Source organism: Rosa chinensis, chromosome 7 (genome assembly GCF_002994745.2).
Source record: "Rosa chinensis cultivar Old Blush chromosome 7, RchiOBHm-V2, whole genome shotgun sequence".
NCBI classification, from domain to species: Eukaryota; Viridiplantae; Streptophyta; class Magnoliopsida; order Rosales; family Rosaceae; genus Rosa; species Rosa chinensis.
Window position 1 is genome coordinate 13,770,614 of NC_037094.1, and position 26,232 is coordinate 13,796,845.

Genomic DNA, 26,232 nt, shown 5'->3' on the forward strand with positions numbered 1-26,232 from the left:
GATTTATCAGTTATGAACATAAACGGTTCATGTTTGACAGATTTGGTTTGTCCATTGATTTGATCTAGTTCAGTATCTTAACAATTAGTAATTTAGAAGAAAATTTATGAAGTGATCTACTCATGCATACATAAACATCTAACGTTTGATTTGTCGTAATATAATCGAAAAGTGGGTCTCCTAAGCCGTTGATTAGAAAGTTATCAACTAGTCTTCATTAGAAGTGCTCCCTTGAATCTGATCAGCTGCAAACCCAAAACTTTATTTATACAAGGACATAGTGCTGATATGAATTCAAGTAAAAGCATATTGTGAGGGTAAAAACAAAGATCATATCATACTACGTACAATTACGTTTATATAAATTATAATATGTGTTACTAGAAAATAGAAACAAAAGTAAATTTCACACACACACACACACAAAGGACCCTTCTAGTGAGGGATCCTTTTTTTTTGTCTTTTCTACGGATAGGGTATTAGATCAACTTTTCGATCATATTTTGGCATCTCAACCGTTCAGTTTTTAGGTCCTAATGTATAGATCACTTATGCAAATTTTCAGCCAAATTGATTATCGTTAAGGCATTCAAAACTACGATTTACAATTATATGTATGAAAGGTTCAGGTTGGACAGTTTCGGTTCGTCTATTGATTTAATCTAGTTCGATACTTTAACTATCACCGATTTGACTGAAAATTTTCAGAGGTAATCTACACATTATGACCTAAAAAATGAACGGTTGAGATTGAAAAATGTAATCGAAAAGTTGGTCTAATGCCATATCCCTAGAAAAGACTAAAAAATGGATCCCTTAGTGGAATGGCCCTATATATATATATATATATATATATATATATATATATATAGTTGATAGGAGCATTTTAATGCGACGTTTTAACTGCATTTCCCTACATTTCGTACGTTATTTCCTTATTAAAATCCTGTTTAGGAAAGTTTCCATTCTTTGATTGGGAAAGTTCCTATTTGTAGAAAGTTTATATTTTTGTAGTTTCTATTTATCATTTTTAGTAAGTTGCCATTTTTTCATTTTAGGAAAGTTTCTATTTTTCTTATTAGTTTCTATTTTTAGGACCTCCAAGCAAGTGGAAAATCTTGAGGAGGAAAATCAAAGTTGCAACCAAGTGGAAAATCTTGAGGAGGAAAATCAAAGTTGCAACTAAGTGGAAAATCTTGAGGAGTAAAATCAAAGTTGCAACTAAGTGGAAAATCTTGAGGAGGAAAATCAAAGTTGCAACCAAGTGGAAAATCTTGAGGAGGAAAATCAATTCAAGTTGAACAAGTGATAAACAAGTGGGAAGATATTTTTTACAAATTTGTCTAACATATCTAGCCCTTCATTTATGTTCATCTCCACCCTCCATTCATCATTTTTTGGGCTATAAATACACTTCTCCTCTCACTCTCAAAATACCAATTCCTTCATCCATTCCATCTTCTTTGTCTCTCCATTTCCTTTCCATTTTCTCTCTAAATTCCTTCATCCATTTCATCTCCTTGTCTCACCATTTCCTCTCCATTTTCCTTAGGCACCATTTCCTACAAATTCCTTCATCCATCTCATCTTCTTTGTCTCACCATTTCCTCTCCATTTTCCTTAGTCACCATTTCCTACAAACATTCCTTCATCCATTCCATCTTCTTTGTCTCTCCATTTCCTTTCCATTTTTCTATACCAATTCCTTCATCCATCTCATCTTCTTTGTCTCTCCATTTCCTTTCCATTTTTCTTTTCCATTCTCTAGTTTTCTTGTTCTTCATTTTCAAGCCAAGAGAAAGAGAAGCCATGCAATACATCAATTTCCCAACCGCCATCCACCCTTGTGTCGTCCCTAGAAGATTGCTTGCTTTCAAGGATCTTCAAGTTCTTCGTCTCAAGGCTTTATCATTCATCTTTCAAGGTGTATTATATCCTTTCTCTTGTTTTCTTTGTTTGATTTTGTAAAACTATGAATTCTAGTTAACAAATAATGTTAAGGGCAAAGTTTAAGCCCAATTTCTATGTTTAAATAAAGTTTTCGAATTCCATAATTGTGATTCTAAGTTGCTTATGTGAGTTTGTTCGATTAAATTTGCTTTACAGAAAACTTTTATATGTTTATCTTATTTGGGTCGACACTTATAGGATTTGCATGTAATTGGTGCTAGGTTTAAGAACATGAAATCGACTTTTCGTTTTGTGTAACTTGAATCAAAAGTAGTAAAGGTTCTGGACAAGAATCGAATTTAATTGAAGAGGATTGCAATTAGGTGGACTTTTCCATAACTAAGTTGTACACTTGAGTTGATAGCCTTTCTCTATGTCTAATGCGTTGAACATGTCATGATTGACTAGCTTTCTAGGGCTTGATTGCATGTTTGATAGGATTAATCTATGTGCTTTCGCTTAGGTTAATTAGCATTGAAAAGTAAAATATGGGAAATCATTTGCTTTCGAATGTTTCACATGATCAACTCCTCTCTCATGACTTAGATGAACAATATTAGGGTTTGAATCAATTTTAATCATATGTTTCGGTTTTTGATCTTTGTTCTCTCACTCTATTTTATTTTTATGTTTTTGCATTTTAATTATTTTGTTAACTTAGTTTTATTTTCGAAAATCCAAAAACAAAATCCCCCCTTATTTTTGTTCACTTGTATATATTTATTCTTTATTTTATTTTTGTAAATAATACTTTATTATTTTAATTATTTATTTGTTTATACAATTGTATATATTTATATTCTTTATTTTATTTTTGTAAATAATACTTTTCTTTATTTGTTTCACAATTACAAGTGTACCCTCAATCCCCGGATAGAACGATCCCTATTTGCTTATACTACTAACGATATTTTCAGGGTTAAATTGTGCGCTTGCTTTCAGGCGCATCAATTTTTGGCGCCGTTGCCGGGGATTGAAAAATCACTTGTTAAATTGTGTCATTTATTGTATATATTTGTTGTTTAAATTGTTTAAAACTTAGTTTAAATTTTTATTTATATTATTGAACACGAATTTTAATTGTAGGTTGTAAATTGAGAGGAATAGGTGAAGTCTCTTTTGTTAATATTGGCCTAAACCCCTTATTGGTACCTAGCTCAGGTCCCTTAAGGTTGAGGGCGGCCTTTATTAACACTTGTTGAATTGTCTTCACACTTATGACCTTTCTCATCTTAGTAAGAAAGCCTATGTGAAATGGTGTCTAGGAAGGGGACAACGTTCATGACGGGTTTTTGAATCCAGAAGTGCTTGCAAATGGGCATAAACCACTATGTGGGAGTAGCTCATGCCAAAATGGATTTTTCCTCTCGTGTTCGCCCTCCCCTACCTGGCCATTTCAGTAAGGTTGCCTAAACGATTTGAAAGGGAGTTTGTGTCTAGGCGACTATACTTGGGCCGCACGTCCACTTGATTTACCGCTTGGAATTTGATTCGATATCAATAATGTTTATAATAAAAGAAATACTTGTGAATACTCTATACGTGTAAATTATTTTGTTGTTTCACACTTTAAACTTGTAAAAATACTTTTCACGTTTTATACTCACTTGAGTACTTAACTTGTGTCTTATGTACATTATACTTGTTAATACTTGTAGTTTGTAATTAATAGTTATACTTGTTTTTATTTTGTATTTCTTTGTTAATTATAGTTACTAACTTTATTTAATGTAGGTACCGTCTGGCTGCAAGACGTAAAATACAAGCGCTACTTGGGAGGCAACCCAATTCCAACGTAGTTGTGGAGGAGTCGTCAACGCAGATTTGCTTTCTCTTTCCCTTTTACTTCTCCAATTTTCCTTTGTTTTAGTAGTCATTTTCGTAAATTTCATCCCTATATGCTTAAGTGTCTCATTGCATGCTAATAATTGATTACATTGAGGACAATGCAATATTTAAGTGTGGGGGAAGGGATTTACACTTTTATCTTGAGTCATATATATTGAAAAAATACAAAAAAAAATTTCAAAAAATGTCAAAAATTTAAAAAATTTTGGTTACTTTTGTTTTTGTTTTTGAGTCTTAGGATGCCCTTTCAACTGTCTAGGATGATTCTATATCTCTGAAATCATGATTAAAAGAGGATCACAAAATTGAGATGATTTTTAAAATGGTATTCTTTGGTTAATTGAGATATATGAAAAATGCATGCATGTGTAGTGGATATGGATTTCGTAACCTTGGTACAGAATATGAGCATGTTAGGATGAGTTTTGATTCATAAAAGCCCATGTGAGATATTTGAGCCATGTCCCTTTTTCTTGGAGTGATAAATGAAAAACATATTCTTAATTTCTTGGCGATGTTTTGATGATCTCATTATTCTTTCATCTTGATTGATTGCTTGCCATAGATTAAGTTTAATGGACTAGAGAATGCTAGAATTCACTCTTGTGCTTGTTGAAACGTTATATCAATACATGGCCCTGATTCTGGAAGGGATAGAGGCAACCTAGGAATTACCACCATTGCCAAATAAGCATGTGTCCCTATTTGTGCCCGTCGTGGGACCCCCCTAGATAAGCCCCTTTGAGCCTACATTATGCCTTTTCATTCATCACCCTTAAAACCCTTAACCATGAAGCTTAGTATAGTTACAACCCTACCCTTTGTTCTAAGAACTTAGTGGAGCTATCTTTTGAGACATACTATGTGGGTTTGGTGCTAAGGATGAAAACTGAGAAGAGGTGAAAGTTCAAGTGTGGGGGTAGACTTGTCCATAAAGAAAAAAATATGTGAAAGCCGTGAAAAATGAAAGGAAAAGAAAAAAAAAAGTGTACGACTAGAAAATTAAAAGAAAGAAAAGAAAAAAAAAATGTATATGGATTTTAGTCCTCCATACTTGGTGAGTTTGGAGTTTGTTTTGAATTGAAGACCCACTATTGGAAAATTTGGTCTTTGTCCAATTCACTAGTTCGAGGGAAGTTTAGAGTGAAGATTTGGCCCAACATGAAGACATTAGGCCCTTTCATAAAACCTCTATGGGATGTGACGTTTTGATATATCTTGGTGGATTTCTAGAAGTCTCTACATCTACATGAGCTCTGCTAGGTTTTTAGGACACTTTGTGAAATTCCTTACCTTTCGTTTCTTAAAACCTTGAGCCTTGGCCCCATTACAACCCTTAATAAGACCTTCTTGATCCTTAAGATGGGACAGCCTTTGATTTGTGGAGATGAGTTACAAGAGTTGAACCTATGGCTTGGGTCCATCCGTGCAAGTAGTTGATATCCTTCATGAGATCTTTTCAAAAAAATTATATTCACAAAGTGCTTTTCGTTTCTTATATATGTGAGCTATTTGATTGCCTCAAAATATTTTCTCTCACATATAATTGAGTGATTATAAGCTTTTAAGCATGGTCTTGAATTCTGAGAGAAGAAAGAGTGGATATACCTTGTGAGGATATGAATCATACTTGTTCGAAGCATGCTTAACAGAAACCATCACCATTATTACAACCAAGTCCTACTTGTGTATGTGTGGATTATATGTTTTAATTAACTCTTGAATATCTACATATTGATTCTTGGTTGAGTGCTAATCTTGATGTTGTGAAAGTAGGAGATTTCTGAGACAAAAAGTTGAAGGGCAATAGAGTCATTGTTTTTGTAGAGTCTTTAATTTTTGTTGAGTGTTAGTGTGTGTCTTAGTGTGATTTTGCTAAGGGACTAGCAAAAGCTAAGTGTGGGGGAATTTGATAGGAGCATTTTAATGCGACGTTTTAACTGCATTTCCCTACATTTCGTACGTTATTTCCTTATTAAAATCCTGTTTAGGAAAGTTTCCATTCTTTGATTGGGAAAGTTCCTATTTGTAGAAAGTTTATATTTTTGTAGTTTCTATTTATCATTTTTAGTAAGTTGCCATTTTTTCATTTTAGGAAAGTTTCTATTTTTCTTATTAGTTTCTATTTTTAGGACCTCCAAGCAAGTGGAAAATCTTGAGGAGGAAAATCAAAGTTGCAACCAAGTGGAAAATCTTGAGGAGGAAAATCAAAGTTGCAACTAAGTGGAAAATCTTGAGGAGTAAAATCAAAGTTGCAACTAAGTGGAAAATCTTGAGGAGGAAAATCAAAGTTGCAACCAAGTGGAAAATCTTGAGGAGGAAAATCAATTCAAGTTGAACAAGTGATAAACAAGTGGGAAGATATTTTTTACAAATTTGTCTAACATATCTAGCCCTTCATTTATGTTCATCTCCACCCTCCATTCATCATTTTTTGGGCTATAAATACACTTCTCCTCTCACTCTCAAAATACCAATTCCTTCATCCATTCCATCTTCTTTGTCTCTCCATTTCCTTTCCATTTTCTCTCTAAATTCCTTCATCCATTTCATCTCCTTGTCTCACCATTTCCTCTCCATTTTCCTTAGGCACCATTTCCTACAAATTCCTTCATCCATCTCATCTTCTTTGTCTCACCATTTCCTCTCCATTTTCCTTAGTCACCATTTCCTACAAACATTCCTTCATCCATTCCATCTTCTTTGTCTCTCCATTTCCTTTCCATTTTTCTATACCAATTCCTTCATCCATCTCATCTTCTTTGTCTCTCCATTTCCTTTCCATTTTTCTTTTCCATTCTCTAGTTTTCTTGTTCTTCATTTTCAAGCCAAGAGAAAGAGAAGCCATGCAATACATCAATTTCCCAACCGCCATCCACCCTTGTGTCGTCCCTAGAAGATTGCTTGCTTTCAAGGATCTTCAAGTTCTTCGTCTCAAGGCTTTATCATTCATCTTTCAAGGTGTATTATATCCTTTCTCTTGTTTTCTTTGTTTGATTTTGTAAAACTATGAATTCTAGTTAACAAATAATGTTAAGGGCAAAGTTTAAGCCCAATTTCTATGTTTAAATAAAGTTTTCGAATTCCATAATTGTGATTCTAAGTTGCTTATGTGAGTTTGTTCGATTAAATTTGCTTTACAGAAAACTTTTATATGTTTATCTTATTTGGGTCGACACTTATAGGATTTGCATGTAATTGGTGCTAGGTTTAAGAACATGAAATCGACTTTTCGTTTTGTGTAACTTGAATCAAAAGTAGTAAAGGTTCTGGACAAGAATCGAATTTAATTGAAGAGGATTGCAATTAGGTGGACTTTTCCATAACTAAGTTGTACACTTGAGTTGATAGCCTTTCTCTATGTCTAATGCGTTGAACATGTCATGATTGACTAGCTTTCTAGGGCTTGATTGCATGTTTGATAGGATTAATCTATGTGCTTTCGCTTAGGTTAATTAGCATTGAAAAGTAAAATATGGGAAATCATTTGCTTTCGAATGTTTCACATGATCAACTCCTCTCTCATGATTTAGATGAACAATATTAGGGTTTGAATCAATTTTAATCATATGTTTCGGTTTTTGATCTTTGTTCTCTCACTCTATTTTATTTTTATGTTTTTGCATTTTAATTATTTTGTTAACTTAGTTTTATTTTCGAAAATCCAAAAACAAAATCCCCCCTTATTTTTGTTCACTTGTATATATTTATTCTTTATTTTATTTTTGTAAATAATACTTTATTATTTTAATTATTTATTTGTTTATACAATTGTATATATTTATATTCTTTATTTTATTTTTGTAAATAATACTTTTCTTTATTTGTTTCACAATTACAAGTGTACCCTCAATCCCCGGATAGAACGATCCCTATTTGCTTATACTACTAACGATATTTTCAGGGTTAAATTGTGCGCTTGCTTTCAGGCGCATCAATAGTCCGTCTCCCCTACGGACGTCCGTACCTTTTCTTAGGTATGGATTTCCCGTTTTCCCCCACTTTCCGGCCACATTTTCACATCTTAACCGTTCAGTTTTTAGGTAATAATGTATAGATCACCTCTACAAAATTTCAGCCAATTTGGTGATCGTTAAGGCATCCAAAACTGTAATTTACCATTATAAATACGAACGGTTCCGGTTTGACAGATTCGGTCCGTTCGTGTAAATTGCAATTTTGGATGCCTTAACGATCACCAAATTGGCTGAAAATTTGCAGAGGTGATCTATACATTAGGACCTAAAAACTGAACGGTTAAGATGTAAAAATGTGGCCGGAAAGTGGTCGAAAACAGGAATTCCGTACCGAAATTTCGGTACGGACGTCCGCACCTGAGAAATATCCTATATATATATATAAGGGGAACGGATTTCCATATTTTGACAACTTTTCTATCACATATTCACATCTTAACCGTTTAGTTTTTAGGTCATAATGTGTAGATCATTTCTGTAAATTTTCAGCCAAATTGATTATCGTTGAGGCATTCAAAATGACGATTAAAGATTATAAGTATGAACGGTTCAAATTTGACAGATTTGGTTCGTTCGTTGATTTAATCTAGTATCATACCTTAACGAACACTAATTTAGCTGAAAATTTGCAGCAATGATCTATACAGTAGGATCTAAAATATAAACGGTTGAAATGTCGAAATATGATTAAAAAGTTGGTCTAATGCCCTATCCTTAAAAAAAAAATATATATATATATATATATATATATATATAACTTTAGTGGAAGGGCCCTATATATATAGAGAGAGAGAGAGAGAGAGAGAGAGGGAGAGAGAGACACACACCCACACGCACATTAAAAAAAGATGAGTCGGTCCACCAATCATGTAACCCTCAATCACATGCACTTTAGAATGTGCTGCATGTGTTTGCTAAATGGTAATACATGTTCATTATATTAGACCGCGTTCTTCAAGACTTCAACGAGAAACCGATAATGAACAAGGCTTGCCCAAACAAGGAAAACCACGCAACACGTTGAGAATGCTTGAATCGAATGAGAACATATATATGTACCTTAGCGCTCGTGGAAAGTAGATCGAGTGCCACGCTTTGTTGTTAGATTGAAAAGCCACATGTGAAACTTTATATGCGGCATCATTACAGTAGTTTAGAATGTGTAGCTAGCAATAGTAGAGATGTTGACTTGGCTACTGGTGATCATAAATTTTATGGTCAGTTATCATTAAATTTAAATTCAAAATTTCAAGATTAACTGAAAGTATTATAAGTTAATTACAATTATTAAACTAAAGTCCAATAATTGATGACTATAAAATTTTTGGTCACTTTTTTTTAATCAATCCTAAATCGGGTTTTAACTTCTTTCATCGCAAGCTAAAATAGTCATTACATATCATTCCGTTGCTATTTATAGACAAACAAGAATCTGTGGTAGTACTCACAGTGGTACATAAGAATAGGTCAACTCATTTGTCATTTATTGCACTATGATTAAAATAAAGGAAAATGATGGAAAATGTCACATTAGAGTGTGAAATGATAAAAAGATCACCTAATTTCAATGTCCATTATGAATTGTTAGTAATATTAATTTAGTCCTTATTAATAATGAGATGATGTTAAAAAATGTCAATTTTTAATTTTTTTGATTCCGATACTGCCCTTCAAGCCAATTCACTCTCTATATTCTTCTCTTCCTCCACAGTCACAGACCTCCTCTCTCGAGTGTCAATGGCGAAGAACGACGCGTCCTTCGGATCAGTGGGTGAGTTCTTGAAGTGGTGCCAGCAATCCGGCGAGCCTTCGACGATCGACATCTCCAGAGATCATAGCCAAACGGGCACATGAGGCTCTACGATGATCTCCTTACCAATGGGTTTGATTCTCTTCTCAATTCTCCCTAGTTTTTTTCAGCTCTGGTATTTGTAGTTGTAGTGAATTGAAGGTTCTGGAACTTGGAATTGGAATTAGGTACTACACGACGCGGCTGTGGATTGGGACAACACCTCAGATTGTCGCTCTGATTGTGGATACGAGGAGGAGTACAATCACTTATGTGCCTTACTCTAACTGTGAACCGTGTGGTAACCATTAGGTTCGGCTTCATTTCCATGCTTGACTTAGTCATTAACTTAGTTACTTTCATGATATGTTTATTCCTGATTGATTTTCCATCAAATTCAACCTTCTCTGATTTTATTGCTATTGCTTTGTTCTCAACATCTGGATCGCTGTAGGGGTTTTGGTTTTAGATGTCTTTGTATTGGTGTTTCCCTTTCTAGGCTTGATTTGTGGTTCTGTACTCCTTGGTCCCCGACCTTGTATCCAAGTTGTTCACCAAATCTACATATACATAAGTATATTCGAATTAGATCGAACCCCCAATGACCTTTCATATATTGCAAAAGGTTATTTAGTTTGGTACAGTTAGATACTTGTTTATCATCAATCCATCATATAGTTATTCTCGATTAATCATATAGACAATTTTAACAACAGACTTCACTCTTTTGATTAAGTAGTTAATGGAAAATTTCAACAGTAGATGACAAAAGTTTACAACACAACTAACAGCTAATGATCTTTTGTAATTATATACTTAGATTTTCTTGGTAAAACATTGAACAGCAGGATATAAGTTATAACTCGAAAGAAATCTAAATTTTTAATTACCTGCTTTGGTCATGCCGATACCGCTGTTAATGATAGAGAGGGTATTGTTGGTCTTATCAGGGACGAGCCTGATGAAAAACTCCGGTTGAGCATCAAGCTTGCTATTATCTGTCTAATTTTGTCCAAGGCCTAAAAAGTACAAAACGAGTGCTTTTAGTTGCAACTTTTTGAAGCATAGCGTTTCATTTAACTAAGCATTGGACTGAAATATTGTAACAGAGAAAAAGATTGGAGACTTACATCATTGCAATTGCTGATAAGTTGGCCTAGGAATATTTCTTTGTTGCTGTAAAGGTATTGATGGTCAAGCTAACAAGCTGGTTAATCTCTACGTGGAATGCGAATGTCTCAGCATCACTAATGTAAACATCAGCCGTTGTAGATAGTGCTTGTGAGATTAGATAGCCAAATTGCAGAGCTTCAAATGTGGCTTATCTAGGGGTGCTGATTGTCATCAATGATAGATGGCGAAATTAGAAATGATAATTTTGACATCAATTGAAGCATTGGAAGTGAACTCTGATGCGACGACATTTATTTCAATGCTCAGTTTATAATTGTGTTGATTCATAATGACTTATGCATAGTGGTGGTAAATTGCAGTTAATCTGAATCATGATGGATCTGGAAGGAAAGCCAAAAGTGACCAAAGGTATTGATATATTTTTCATGCATATCTACAATATACCTCAAGTCACTGTTCTCTGGTGCTAAATTGGCTTGGTTTGGTCATGTGGCTGAGAAATTATAAGCGGAATTGTCATTTAACATGGCCAAGTGAGAACTAAAATAAGAAGAAAAGGCTAAATTTAAGATACATTGTAGAAGTGGATAGGTATTAAATTACTTTGTTATAATAACATGAGCTAATCTTGAGTCTCGAGTCAGGATAAGGAGTAAAGATTTGAAGATATCATATAAGCCTAAAATTTTCTCTCCTACTTAAAAGATAATGTAAGATTGTTAGGACTTTCAAATTAATTATTATTTTCTTCATTTCAGGGAGTGTTGAACATGAAAAGGGCGTCACATCATTCCAGTTTCAGGTGAGATATATAGTTGTATATAGTTCTTGTTACATATGTACTAATAAAGATCTGCCACTTGGTATGGATGATTATTGTCCTGAAGCTGATTATATACTCTATTTGAATGCTTTGGCAGAGCCATAACCACTTTGCAAACGCATCTGTCGCAAGTGGAATCTGAAGACGCTGAACCAAAAATTTCTAATTACAATAGCTTGGATCTCTGCAAATATAGAGCTTATATAACCAAGATATTTGCGGAATTTAGGCAATGATGGATCTCTGCAAATTTAGAGTTTTAGAAATTTGTTTAGGGCTTAGGATGCAAGTCACTGGCCAATTGTAAACTCCAGCTTACTGAATCAATTAGTTTTTTTGTATTTTTTTTATAATGTCACTGTTATGTTTAGTTTTCCTTAATGGAATATTAATTTTATAGATCTTTTGCAGCTCATTCAAGTTTTAGACATCTTCTGAATTCTCTAAGTCACTGTCACTGACCAAGTTACTGACTATGTGTAATGTTGATCACAAGTAAGTAGACAACTCGTTGGTCAGGTCATTGTTAACCTTAAGTCATGATCATGACTGTGACATGGCCAGTAACATAACCAGTGACTTGGCAAGTGACATGTGATTAAAAGTGATTTGGCAAGTGACATGTGATTGATAGTGACTTAGTCAGTGACTTTGACAGTTACATGATCGGTGACATGGTCATGATTGTGACAGGGCCAGTAACATAGCCAGTGACTTGAGCTTAACAATGACTACAGTTACATAGCCAGTGATTTTGTGTATAATAGTAACATGACCAGTAACATGCAATGCAACTTGGTCAGTGATATGGATCTAACAGTGACTTGGCAAGTGCCGTGATTGACAATGACTTGGCAAGTGAGATGTAATTGGTGGTGACATGGTCAGTTACTTAGTTAGTGACATGTGATTAACAGTGACTTGGCTATTAACTTGTGACTTGGCTACTGACAGTTACTTGGTCAGTGACATGGTCAGTTACTTAGTTAGTGACATGTGATTAACAGTGACTTGGCTATTAACTTGTGACTTGGCTACTGACAGTTACTTGGTCAGTGACATGGTCAGTCACATACATTGGAAGTGACATGATCAGTTACATAATTAGTTACATGGTCAGTTACATACATTGTAAGTGACATGGTCAGGGACGTGTATAACAATGACTTGGAAAGTGACATGCAACTTGGCTAGTGATATGGTCAGTGACTTTGTCGGTGATTTGAGTCTAATAGTAACTTGACCAATGACATAGCCAGTGACATGTGGCCAATAACTTGGCTAGGAACGTTTGCTACCAACGTTTTTGCCCTCCTTGCTCGATCCATTGCGCACACAATTAAAGTCTTCTACTGCTTAAACTGCAACCAAATCATCCCACATTATTCGAAAGAAAATCACCTAAAGCACAATAAGAAAAAGACTCATTTGAACATAGAAACCTTGCTATCATTTGTCCAATACTCAAAGAAAAATATATCAAATGCTCTACGTACTTAAGCCAAGTACATATGATCAGCCCACGTACATTTCCTTAGTTTTCGTAGTGTTGGATTTCCATGTAGCATTCTACATGAAGCCATGACGGTAAGGAAATTCCATAATCAGACAATAGCAATTCAAGTACTCAACCATCTCTAATCATTACTTCAACCAAGTAACTTTTACTTCATAAGACATATTCTAATCTATTTGGCTTCTGGCAGTAAGCATATCTAAACCATTCTTAATTCACTTCTAGGCCCCATAAGAATGCAAAGCTCCAATTCTCAATAAAATTTCTTGGTTACATATAAATTGAAGGCTCCCAAAATGAACGCAATATTTATCAACCCGGCACCCTGAAAGTTTTTCCAACCATTCTTTCCGTCAATCATTGTATTATTCATTACCAAGAAAGCAGGTAATCTAACTCCAATTCAATTCATGAAACTTGATAAGGCACTAGGATAAACAAGGTAAGGGTACCTTGCTGAAGCTGCTCTTTATGTTGCAGCTGCTGCTCTGGTTCTTCTTCCTAATTATCATGAAGAATAAGCCTCTAACTGCAAGAATTGCAAGTGAATGCCTAATCAGATCCAAGTTTCACAAAGTTGAGACATCCTAATCAAGAGTTTCAAACAGTAATGACCAAACACAAAAGTAATATAAAATTGAAAAGCAATAAACACCATAAAAGAAACACACTGAGTCAAATCCCTCATAATTTTCACAGCAACCAAACAAAAATTGATCAGAAGAACAATTTAGAGATCAACCTTTGGAATAAGAAGATGATCCACATTTGGAAGCTACAATCTTCCTCTTCTTCAAGCAAACACCAACTTTTCTCCCACTCTTTTTCTTTCGCTCCTCACCATACCATAAATCTCTCTACTCTCTTCTTCTTCTTCTTCTTCAACCAAGACCTGGTCTTTTCCTTCTTCTTCCCACTCTCACCATTACTTGAAAATGTGATCCTCACAGTCGCTTTCCACCGCAGCACCGGAGACAGAGAAACAGAAGCGACGGAACGCTGCAGAGTCGCATCGTCAGTTGTTTTGCGGATCGGAGTCGGTGATCTCGGCGGCGGCCTTGAAGAGGTGTAGTACTTGATTCCAATCTGAGTTCCAGAACCTTCGATTCACTACAATTACAAATACCAAAGTTGAAAAAAACTAGGGATAATTGAGAAGAGAGTCAAACCGATTAGTAAGAAGATCATTTTGGAGTCTCATGTGCGCATTTGGCTCTGATCTTTGGTGACGTCGACTGTCAAAGGCTCACTAGTGGTGGCGGGCATCGTTGGGGGACGAGAGATAGAGAGGAAGGATCATCGGACAGCTTTTGATCATCAGCGGTTGAAGCAAACGCGCCACGAAAATTGTGTACGATGAAGTGCAGCAAGCTTCGATGTTATTGGCTAGTTCTTGTGGCCTCGAAAGCAAAAGATCCCGGAACGGCTTTGGATAGTACCTAAGTTGCAATAATATATATGAATGGCATGAGTTGTAATTTTTGTTATTTTTAATGGCATATTGTTAATATGTGACTTTAATTATCATGGGGAGATTTGTGGTGTCTGAATTATCATAAGACACTTTATAATGACCTCTTTTATCATTGTCCCTTAAAATAACTTGAAGGGCAAATATCATAAATGGTCACTGAGTTGTGACTTATTCGACACTTAACTCACTGTATTTTCAACAATATCACTTAACTCACTCAGTTTTACATCCGTCTTTCACTTAACTCACTGCCACTGCTAAAAGCCGTTAAAATTGAGGGTATATTTGTCAAAACACTTAAAAAACCATTTTTAACTTAAAAAAAACTACATTTATTAGACTTTTTTTTCAATTTTTTTAAATTTCTGAAATTTCTAATTAAAAATGATTTTTTTTTAACTTAAATATAATTTGAAAAAAATTTGTCTTTTTTTTTTTTAAGTTAGTAATGCATTTTTTTAGTGTTTAGACAAATATACCCTCAATTTACATTTATTAGACTTTTTTCAACTTTTTAAATTTATGAGATTTCTAATAAAAAATGATTTTTTTTAACTTAAATATAATTTGAAAAAAAAAATTGTCTTTTAAAAAAATTTAAAAATGCATTTTTTTAGTGTTTAGACAAATATACCCTCAATTTACATTTATTAGACTTTTTTCAATTTTTTAAATTTATGTGATTTCTAATAAAAATGATTTTTTTTAACTTAAATATAATTTGAAACAAAAATTGTCTTTTTAAAAAAAATTAGAAATGCATTTTTTTTAGTGTTTAGACAAATATATCCTCAATTTTAATAGCTTTTAACGACAGTGAGTTAAGTGAAAGACGGATGTAAAATTGAGTGAGTTAAGTGATATTGTTGAAAATACAGTGAGTTAAATGTCGAATAAGTCATAACTCAGTGACCATTGGTGATGTTTTCCCATAACTTGAATCCTCCTTTAGTACTACTTCAGAAGATTCGCTAGGACGCCTAGACAAGACATGTAGGGTGCACAAAATAGAATGCATAATCACCCTAAAAAAAAAGGGAATTATTGGAAATAAACGAACTAAAACTATCTAAAATCATACCAGCCCACAAGGCCCAGAAAGTAGCACCCAAAGCCCGAACATAACTAGCCCGACCTAGTTCAGGCCTTCACCGCTCTGCTAGAAAACTGCCGCAGGCAACCGAAGTGTATCTTCAACGCCACCATCACCGTGAACGTACCACTGCCGCCACGCCTCAAGAAAACATCATCACCAGCATGACGCTGCCATCCAGAAGGCAGCAATAGAAGCTAGACACATCTCAGCCATACCCAAATCCAATTAGGTTTAAGCCCCCCCCCCCCCCCACGTCCCAAGCCTTCAACAGCTCCTAAAAAAAACGCCATCGTTGCCACTGAGCAAAACCCAAACCACGCTACTAACATCATCCCATGCAGCAATGCCCACGACCGCCCCAAACAGCAGAAGAGCTTCGAAACCAACCAAAATTGCCCACTCACTGTCTAAACCCAATCACTGCAATTTCACCAAGGGCAATAGCAACCATTCCCATCCGACAGCATCCCAGCGTTGGTGAGGCAAGTGTTAAAGCTGACAACGGACGCCGTCAGACAAGAGGAAGATTCTCAAGTTTGCTCGTTGACTACTTACGGTTAGGGTTTTCTCGTTATGTGAGTAGATTACATATTCATCCATCCAAATTAAATTCATGGTCACTTTTTTTTTTTTTTTGATAAAAAATAGAGATTTCATTAGATCTCAAAGCCAAAATGACACTTACATTAGATCCCTATGTACTTGTACCCTACATCAGTAATCAAGTAGTTAAGGGAAGATATAGTGTACCATCCACTAGTACAATGAAACTCAAATAATTGAGCCTACATGACTATGTAAAGTAATTCCACACAAAAAATTATTGAATTTTCCTTCGTAAATGTACTCAATTGTGATACTCCTGAAAATTCTTTGACTTGTCATAAAAAACCTCATAGTATGCAAGCTAAGCCATCCATCTGGTTGCTAGCAAACACTCCCACAAGAATTAACTTGATAAACTTCAATATTCACTTGGATCCCATATACGAAATCTAATAGATTAGAAGCCCAAAAACCTAGTCCAGCATATAGTCCAAAGTTGAGCCCACTTCCAAGCCCATTGCCATTTAGCTTCCCTAAACACTAAGGACAGCCAAGGCCCTACTTTGGGTTGTCCGAGTACTAAGGGCAAACCGCCTTGGTCCGGCAGCTTACTATTGCCATTCCAGCCACCTTTAGCCCCCTGACCAAGGTGATAGGAGCATTTTAATGCGACGTTTTAACTGCATTTCCCTACATTTCTTACGTTATTTCCTTATTAAAATCCTGTTTAGGAAAGTTTCCATTCTTTGATTGGGAAAGTTCCTATTTGTAGAAAGTTTATATTTTTGTAGTTTCTATTTATCATTTTTAGTAAGTTGCCATTTTTCATTTTAGGAAAGTTTCTATTTTTCTTATTAGTTTCTATTTTTAGGACCTCCAAGCAAGTGGAAAATCTTGAGGAGGAAAATCAAAGTTGCAAGGAAGTGGAAAATCTTGAGGAGGAAAATCAAAGTTGCAACCAAGTGGAAAAACTTGAGGAGGAAAATCAATTCAAGTTGAACAAGTGATAAACATGTGGGAAGATATTTTTTACAAATTTGTCTAACATATCTAGCCCTTCATTTATGTTCATCTCCACCCTCCATTCATCATTTTTTGGGCTATAAATACACTTCTCCTCTCACTCTCAAAACCAATTCCTTCATCCATCTCATCTTCTTTGTCTCTCCATTTCCTCTCCATATTTCTTTTTCATTCTCTAGTTTTCTTGTTCCATTCTCTAGTTGCAAAGTTCTGCGTTTTCAAGCAAGGAGAGGAAGAAGAAGAAGGAGCCGTGAAGATCATATCCCCCATCATCCACCTTGAAGGCTTGCTTCCAAGATTCAAGATCCAACCATCTAGCTCTCCATCTCCATCTCCCCTCACGGTGTAATTCATTCTTTTTCCTTGTAATGATATTTTGTTTTCCTTGTTTGAATTTTTGGTTTCCTTGTTTGATTTCGTATGAACTTGTTTCTAGTTAACAATAATGTTTAGGGCAAAGTTTAAGCCCAATTTCTATGTTTAAATAAAGTTTTCGAATTCTATAATTGTGATTCTAAGTTGCTTATGTGAGTTTGTTCGATTAAATTTGCTTTACAGAAAACTTTTATATGTTTATCTTATTTGGGTCGACACTTATAGGATTTGCATGTAATTGGTGCTAGGTTTAAGAACATGAAATCGACTTTTCGTTTTGTGTAACTTGAATCAAAAGTAGTAAAGGTTCTGGACAAGAATCGAATTTAATTGAAGAGGATTGCAATTAGGTGGACTTTTCCATAACTAAGCTGTACACTTGAGTTGATAGCCTTTCTCTATGTCTAATGCGTTGAACATGTCATGATTGACTAGCTTTCTAGGGCTTGATTGCATGTTTGATAGGATTAATCTAGGTGCTTTCGCTTAGGTTAATTAGCATTGAAAAGTAAAATATGGGAAATCATTTGCTTTCGAATGTTTCACATGATCAACTCCTCTCTCATGACTTGGAAGAACAATTATAGGGTTTGAATCGAATTTGATTACATGGAATTGATTTTGATCTTTGTTCCTTGCGTTCCACCCTTGTATATATGTTTTTACGTTTTCTTTATTTTATTTATTTTAATTTTAATTTTAAGAATCCTAATCCCCCCCCTTATTTGTGTTTACTTGTATATATTTATTCTTTATTTTTGTAAATAATACGTTATTATTTTAATTCTTTATTTGTTTATACAATTGTATATATTTATATTCTTTATTTTATTTTTGTAAATAATACTTTTCTTTATTTGTTTCACAATTACAGGTGTACCCTCAATCCCCGGAATAGAACGATCCCTACTTACTTATATTACTAACGACATTTTAGGGTTAAATTATGCGCTCGCTTTGAGCGCATCAATTTTTGGCGCCGTTGCCGGGGATTGAAAAATCACTTGTTAAATTGTGTCATTTATTGTATATATTTGTTGTATATAAAAACTTAGTTTAAATATTATTTATATTATTGAACACGAATTTTAATTGTAGGTTGTAAATTGAGAGGAATAGGTGAAGTCTCTTTTGTTAATATTGGCCTAAACCCCTTACTGGTACCTAGCTCAGGTCCCTTAAGGTTGAGGGCGGCCTTTATTAACACTTGTTGAACTGTCTTCACACTTATGAACTTTTTCATCTTAGTAAGTATAGCCTATGTGGAATGGTGTCTAGGAAGGGGACAACGTTCATGACGGGTTTTTGAATCCAGAAGTGCTTGCAAATGGGCCTAAACCACTATGTGGGAGTAGCTCATGCCAAAATGGATTTTTCCTCTCGTGTTCGTCCTCCCCCACCTGGCCATTTCAATAAGGTTGCCCAAACGATTTGAAAGGGAGTTTGTGTCTAGGCGACTATACTTGGGCCGCACGTTCACTTAATTTACCGCTTGGAATTTGATTCGATATCAATAATGTTTATAACAAAAGAAATACTTGTGAATACTTTATACGTGTAAATTATTTTGTTGTTTCACACTTTAAACTTGTAAAAATACTTTTCACGTTTTATACTCACTTGTGTACTTAACTTGTGTCTTATGTACAATATACTTGTTAATTATACTTGTAGTTTGTAATTAATAGTTATACTTGTTTTTATTTTGTATTTCTTTGTTAATTATAGTTACTAACTTTATTTAATGTAGGTACCGTCTGGCTGCAAGACGTAAAATACAAGCGCTACTTGGGAGGCAACCCATGCAAATCAGATTTGCTTTCTCTTTCCCTATTTCTTTTTATTTTTCAATTTTTCTCTATTGTTTTTATTTTAGGATTTGTTTTCGTAAATGTCTTCTATCTATGCTTACTTATTACATTGCATGCTTTTAATTGATTACATTGAGGATAATGCAATATTTAAGTGTGGGGGAAGAGATTTATATTTTTGTCTTTCATTTTGAGTCCTATATATATATTTGTCTTTTATTTTTGAGTCCTTTATATAAAAAAATAAAAAAAATATAAAAAATATAAAATAAAAAAATTTGCATTCATTCAGTCTTATTAAATTCAGCTATTTACAAAAAAAAAAAAACAAAAAAAATTAAAAAAAAATATATATAATAATAATAATAATAATAATAATACTAAGCCATGTCTGCATCTCTGTAGGAGTTGAGACTGAGCTCAAGGGAAATGTGAGAGCCACCGCCATAACCGCCACCTCCCTCGGAAGTAGTCTTCATGTTGCCCAAGATGTCCTCACCATGCATGGGGAATAGTGGAAGGGTTTCAATCTCCTGGTGATATTCTCCTCGTTGTTCCATGATCGATCCATCAGCACCATAGCCGACACGTGACCCAAAGTTTAGATCAATGGATTTGTCAGTGGATCTGTCATTACTAGTAGAACCAGTGGAACCAAAATTGAGATCGAGAGATCCACCAACCGGAACGTTCCGGAATTCCTTCAACTTCTGCCTCTCACGAGCCTTGAGGTTCTGGAACCAAAAGAAGACGTTTTTGTCCTCGATCTGCCCATACTGTTTCAGATGAAGGTAGATCTCTTGAATCTGCTCTGGAGTTGGGTACTTAAAACCCTTATCATAGTAAAGGCCCTTGAGGATTCTTAGTTGAGGCGGTGTGGGAGCCCACCGGTTATTAGTCCCGGCTGCTTGGTTGTTTCCTCCATCCTCGATTTGTTGCTGGGTCTGTTGCTCCATTAGTTGCAGAGTTCGTGGTTCCATGTTGATGAAGAAAGGATTTGAGTTTCGAAAGAAAGGCTGAAGGGTTGAGAGAGAAAGGCTGGAACTCGGAAGAATTTTCTTTTGGAGTGAATAGTCGCTCCCTCAGAATGCATCTATTTATAGAACGAGTGAGCGGATCTCCACCGTTGGATGGACGATCTCTGAGATTAAATCTACGCGTTGGATTAAAGTCACCCGAAAACACGGAAAAGCTGTTGGTGCGTGGAAGACACGTGGGGGAACCAAACGAATCTCGAGGAGCTGTGACAGACAAGCTACAGCAGAAAGCATGTTTAATTTCCGTGAATCAAGGAAAAGAAAGGACGCGTGGGGGAGTCAAACGAATCTCGAGGATCCGTGACAGACAAGCTATAGCCGAAAGCATGCCATAAATCCAGGAAAAGAAAGGAATATTTACACGTGGGGGAGTTTCTTGGGCCGTGAACTATCATAACTCTTCTCCTTCCCGGAGAAGCTTTGTTAAAACCGTGTGCCTGTTGAGATTTCTACCCTATTTTGTGCTTTACATATACATCCTTTTTTGTCTCCTCCAGATTTTACTAAGGTTTGTCTAAGCGTGCAGTTTCAAATTCCTTCTACTTCCTCATGGCTCGAACCAAGGTAACCCCTCGCAGGGGCGTCAATCAACGCCGTGTTCTCTCTTTGGAGGAAGAAGGTCGTCAAGCGGCCACTAGAGCTGGGCTTACTCGTCCATGGGACCATCGTCCTATCCGTGAGCGTACCCGCAGTCCCCCTTCTCTGCCTCGTCGCTCTCCCAGACTGCATCCCGGAGAGTCTTCTTCCTCACTAGCTACTCGTGCTCCTCGGCCTATGGCCACCCTGGAAAGCTTGTCGGATTCGATTGATGATTTGCGTTCCTCTCTCCGCGATGGTATTATGGTGACAGATTGGAGAGTCAATTGCATGATCGATTACATCTCTGAGATGAACTGCTCTTTGATCCGCTGTCACACTGCAATAAACAAGCTTGCTCAGGAAGTCAATAACTTGCAGAGTTATCCTCCTGGGTTTCCTCGCAAGGACGCTACTGCATCACAACATGAGAACCCTCCTCAGGAGGCTGAAACCAGCAAGAGGGCTGCCACTCGCCCGCATACCGCTCCTCCAAAGGAGTAAATGGAGGTACAAGTCTAGGCTGAAAGACTTTAAACATTAAGCGCTGCATGGGAGGCAACCCATTTCAACCGTATCTGTGGAGGAGCCATCAAACGCAGATTTGCTTTCTTGAACTCTTCCTTCTATTTTATTTTCATGAATTTTAAGTTGTTTTAGGTTTCGTTGTGTTAACTTTCTCTTCTATGCTTGATTTATATTTGTTTATACATTGAGGACAATGCATGAATTAAGTATGGGGGAAGGGTTATTGCTTTATTGTGTTTTTAGTAGTTAGTATAAAAAAAAAAAAAAATAGTTGAAGTTGGATTGTGTTTTTTGTGTTTTTAATTGATGTTGTGATACACTAAGGTATATTGGATTAAACATAGTCTTGAAAAAGGGTAGCTGTTTCAGTCCCATTGCACATCGAGACTCCCTGTTCCCGTACCTAAGTGTTGAAATTAAATTATTTAAAAAAAAAAATTTGGTTACTTTTGTTTTTGTTTTTGAGTCTTAGAATGCCCTTTCAACTGTCTAAGATGATTCTATATCTCTGAAATCATGATTAAAAGAGGATCACAAAATTGAGATGATTTTTAAAATGGTATTCTTTGGTTAATTGAGATATATGAAAAATGCATGCATGTGTAGTGGATATGGATTTCGTAACCTTGGTACAGAATATGAGCATGTTAGGATGAGTTTTGATTCATAAAAGCCCATGTGAGATATTTGAGCCATGTCCCTTTTTCTTGGAGTGATAATTGAAAAATATATTCTTAATTTTTTGGCGATGTTTTGATGATCTCATTACTCTTTCATTTGATTGATTGCTTGCCATAGATTAAGTTTGATGGACTAGAGAATGCTAGAATTCGCTCTTGTGCTTGTTGAGACGTTTGTCAATACATGGCCCTGATTCTGGAAGGGATAGAGGCAACCTAGGAATTATCACCATTGCCAAATAAGCATGTGTCCCTATTTGTGCCCGTCATGGGACTCCCTTAGATAAACCCCTTTGAGCTTACATTAAGCCTTTTCTTTCATCACCCTTAAACCCTTAACCCTGAACCTTAGTATAGCTACACTCCTACCCTTTGTTCTAAAAACTTAGTGGAGCTATATTTTGGGACTTTACTTGAGGATTTGGCATTGAGAACGAAGATTGAGAAGAGGTGAAAGTTCAAGTGTGGGGGTAGACTTGTCCATGAAAAAAAAAAAATTGTGAAAGCCGTGAAAAATGAAAAGAAAAGAAAAAAATTGTGTACGGCTAGAAAAGAAAAGAAAGAAAAATGTTTATGGATTTTAGTCTCCTATACTTAGTGATTTTGGAGTTTACTTTGAACTGAAGGCCCACTACAGAAAAATTTGGCATTTGTCCATTCCACTATAGTTCTAGGGAAGTTTACAATGAAGATTTGGCCTAACATGAAGACATTAGGCCCTTTTATGTTACCTCTAGGGAAAGTGACGTTTTTGCAATGCCTTGGTGGATTTCTTGAGGTCTCTACATATACATGTGCTCTGCTAGGTTTTTAGGACACTTTGATAAATCCTTACCCTTCATTTCTTAAAACCTTGAGCCTTGGCCCCATTACAACCCTAAATAAGACCTTCTTGATCCTTAAGATGGGACAGCCTTTGATTTGTGGAGATGAGTTACAAGAGTTGAACCTATGGCTTGGGTCCATCCGTGCAAGTAGTTGATATCCTTCATGAGATCTTTTCAAAAAAAAAATTATATTCACAAAGTGCTTTTCGTTTCTTATATATGTGAGCTATTTGATTGCCTCAAAATATTTTCTCTCACATATAATTGAGTGATTATAAGCTTTTAAGCATTGTCTTGAATTCTGAGAGAAGAAAGAGTGGATATACCTTGTGAGGATATGAATCATACTTGTTCGAAGCATGCTTAACAGAAACCATCACCATTATTACAACCAAGTCCTACTTGTGTATGTGTGGATTATATGTTTTAATTAACTCTTGAATATCTACATATTGATTCTTGGTTGAGTGCTAATCTTGATGTAGTGAAAGTAGGAGATTTCTGAGACAAAAAGTTGAAGGGCAATAGAGTCATTGTTTTTGTAGAGTCTTTAATTTTCGTTGAGTGTTAGTGTGTGTCTTAGTGTGATTTTGCTAAGGGACTAGCAAAAGCTAAGTGTGGGGGAATTTGATAGGAGCATTTTAATGCGACGTTTTAACTGCATTTCCCTACATTTCTTACGTTATTTCCTTATTAAAATCCTGTTTAGGAAAGTTTCCATTCTTTGATTGGGAAAGTTCCTATTTGTAGAAAGTTTATATTTTTGTAGTTTCTATTTATCATTTTTAGTAAGTTGCCATTTTTCATTTTAGGAAAGTTTCTATTTTTCTTATTAGTTTCTATTTTTAGGACCTCCAAGCAAGTGGAAAATCTTGAGGAGGAAAATCAAAGTTGCAAGGAAGTGGAAAATCTTGAGGAGGAAAATCAAAGTTGCAAGGAAGTGGAAAATCTTGAGGAGGAAAATCAAAGTTGCAACCAAGTGGAAAAACTTGAGGAGGAAAATCAATTCAAGTTGAACAAGTGATAAACATGTGGGAAGATATTTTTTACAAATTTGTCTAACATATCTAGCCCTTCATTTATGTTCATCTCCACCCTCCATTCATCATTTTTTGGGCTATAAATACACTTCTCCTCTCACTCTCAAAACCAATTCCTTCATCCATCTCATCTTCTTTGTCTCTCCATTTCCTCTCCATATTTCTTTTTCATTCTCTAGTTTTCTTGTTCCATTCTCTAGTTGCAAAGTTCTGCGTTTTCAAGCAAGGAGAGGAAGAAGAAGAAGGAGCCGTGAAGATCATATCCCCCATCATCCACCTTGAAGGCTTGCTTCCAAGATTCAAGATCCAACCATCTAGCTCTCCATCTCCATCTCCCCTCACGGTGTAATTCATTCTTTTTCCTTGTAATGATATTTTGTTTTCCTTGTTTGAATTTTTGGTTTCCTTGTTTGATTTCGTATGAACTTGTTTCTAGTTAACAATAATCTTTAGGGCAAAGTTTAAGCCCAATTTTTATGTTTAAATAAAGTTTTCGAATTCTATAATTGTGATTCTAAGTTGCTTATGTGAGTTTGTTCGATTAAATTTGCTTTACAGAAAACTTTTATATGTTTATCTTATTTGGGTCGACACTTATAGGATTTGCATGTAATTGGTGCTAGGTTTAAGAACATGAAATCGACTTTTCGTTTTGTGTAACTTGAATCAAAAGTAGTAAAGGTTCTGGACAAGAATCGAATTTAATTGAAGAGGATTGCAATTAGGTGGACTTTTCCATAACTAAGCTGTACACTTGAGTTGATAGCCTTTCTCTATGTCTAATGCGTTGAACATGTCATGATTGACTAGCTTTCTAGGGCTTGATTGCATGTTTGATAGGATTAATCTAGGTGCTTTCGCTTAGGTTAATTAGCATTGAAAAGTAAAATATGGGAAATCATTTGCTTTCGAATGTTTCACATGATCAACTCCTCTCTCATGACTTGGAAGAACAATTATAGGGTTTGAATCGAATTTGATTACATGGAATTGATTTTGATCTTTGTTCCTTGCGTTCCACCCTTGTATATATGTTTTTACGTTTTCTTTATTTTATTTATTTTAATTTTAATTTTAAGAATCCTAATCCCCCCCTTATTTGTGTTTACTTGTATATATTTATTCTTTATTTTTGTAAATAATACGTTATTATTTTAATTCTTTATTTGTTTATACAATTGTATATATTTATATTCTTTATTTTATTTTTGTAAATAATACTTTTCTTTATTTGTTTCACAATTACAGGTGTACCCTCAATCCCCGGAATAGAACGATCCCTACTTACTTATATTACTAACGACATTTTAGGGTTAAATTATGCTCGCTTTGAGCGCATCACAAGGACACCATCCCGAGCACAATATGCATCGACCTAAACTAGGAGCCAACACCTCCGATTCCTCGCGCTGCCACTAAGCATTATCGTCCACTTTCTCAGCCATAACCATTGGTTGTAGGTACTCTGACGTTTAGCACCCACATCTTGAACTAGGAGTTCGGACCAAAGCCATCAAATAGCATCTTCTCCATTATTACTAGCAGCAATTTGGTGGAACTCACGCCACATATCACCACCGCAACCTAGGCCTTATCATTTAGCCTGCTGATCAAGTTGGTCGATGGAGGCCCGCAAGCTCGACGGGTAAAAGCCCTGCTCGCATAAAAGCCTGCAAAAGCCAGTCTCGGTGGGTAGAGCGCCAGGCTTGGTTTAGGGGTTTAAAACCCGGCAAGGCCCATAGGCCCGGCTTGCCAAAGGCTCGTAAAAGCCAGCTCGGCCCGGCCTGTACCTATAAGCCTGCAAATTAAATACTATACTATGTGTAGTCAATTATATATACTATATAGTCAAATATATACACACACACACACACACAGTCCGGCTACGGTGCGGACGGTACGGATTTCTCGTTTTCCTCCACTTTCAGATCACATTTTCACATCTTAATTGTTCAGTTTTTAGGTCCTAATGTATAGATCACCTTTGCAAAATTTCAGCCAATTTGGTGATAGTTAAGACATCCAAAACTGCAATTTACCATTATAAAATATGAACGGTTCCGGTTCGACAGATTCGGTCCGTTCGTGTAAATTGTAGTTTTGGATGTCTTAAGGATCACCAAATTGGCTGAATTTTTGCAGAGGTGATCTATACATTAGGACCTAAAAACTGAACGGTTAA

At 35.6% G+C, this 26,232-nt stretch overlaps 3 long non-coding RNA genes across 8 annotated transcripts; 1 reads left to right on the forward strand and 2 right to left on the reverse strand.

Annotated features, from left to right (window-relative positions):
- Window positions 1-9,440: 9,440 nt before the first annotated feature.
- LOC112175844 lies at window positions 9,441-11,936 on the forward strand. 2 transcript variants are annotated; one of them, XR_005802759.1, is made up of 5 exons: window positions 9,441-9,657; window positions 9,753-9,876; window positions 10,674-11,106; window positions 11,457-11,500; window positions 11,619-11,936. It is a non-coding gene; the product is annotated as an uncharacterized LOC112175844 (long non-coding RNA). The 2 variants fall into 2 exon arrangements; XR_002926672.2 differs by having other exon boundaries at window positions 11,058-11,106.
- On the reverse strand, window positions 9,985-10,830 carry LOC121050360. The gene is made up of 3 exons (XR_005802760.1): window positions 10,695-10,830; window positions 10,455-10,583; window positions 9,985-10,124 (listed from the first exon to the last, which is right to left on the reverse strand). It is a non-coding gene; the product is annotated as an uncharacterized LOC121050360 (long non-coding RNA).
- A 615-nt stretch (window positions 11,937-12,551) lies between the features above and the next one.
- LOC112176166 lies at window positions 12,552-14,604 on the reverse strand. 5 transcript variants are annotated; one of them, XR_005803732.1, is made up of 4 exons: window positions 14,207-14,604; window positions 13,780-14,123; window positions 13,050-13,566; window positions 12,552-12,882 (listed from the first exon to the last, which is right to left on the reverse strand). It is a non-coding gene; the product is annotated as an uncharacterized LOC112176166 (long non-coding RNA). The 5 variants fall into 5 exon arrangements; XR_005803731.1 differs by having other exon boundaries at window positions 13,018-13,566; XR_005803734.1 differs by having other exon boundaries at window positions 13,490-13,566; window positions 14,207-14,586.
- Between the last annotated feature and the right edge of the window lie 11,628 nt (window positions 14,605-26,232).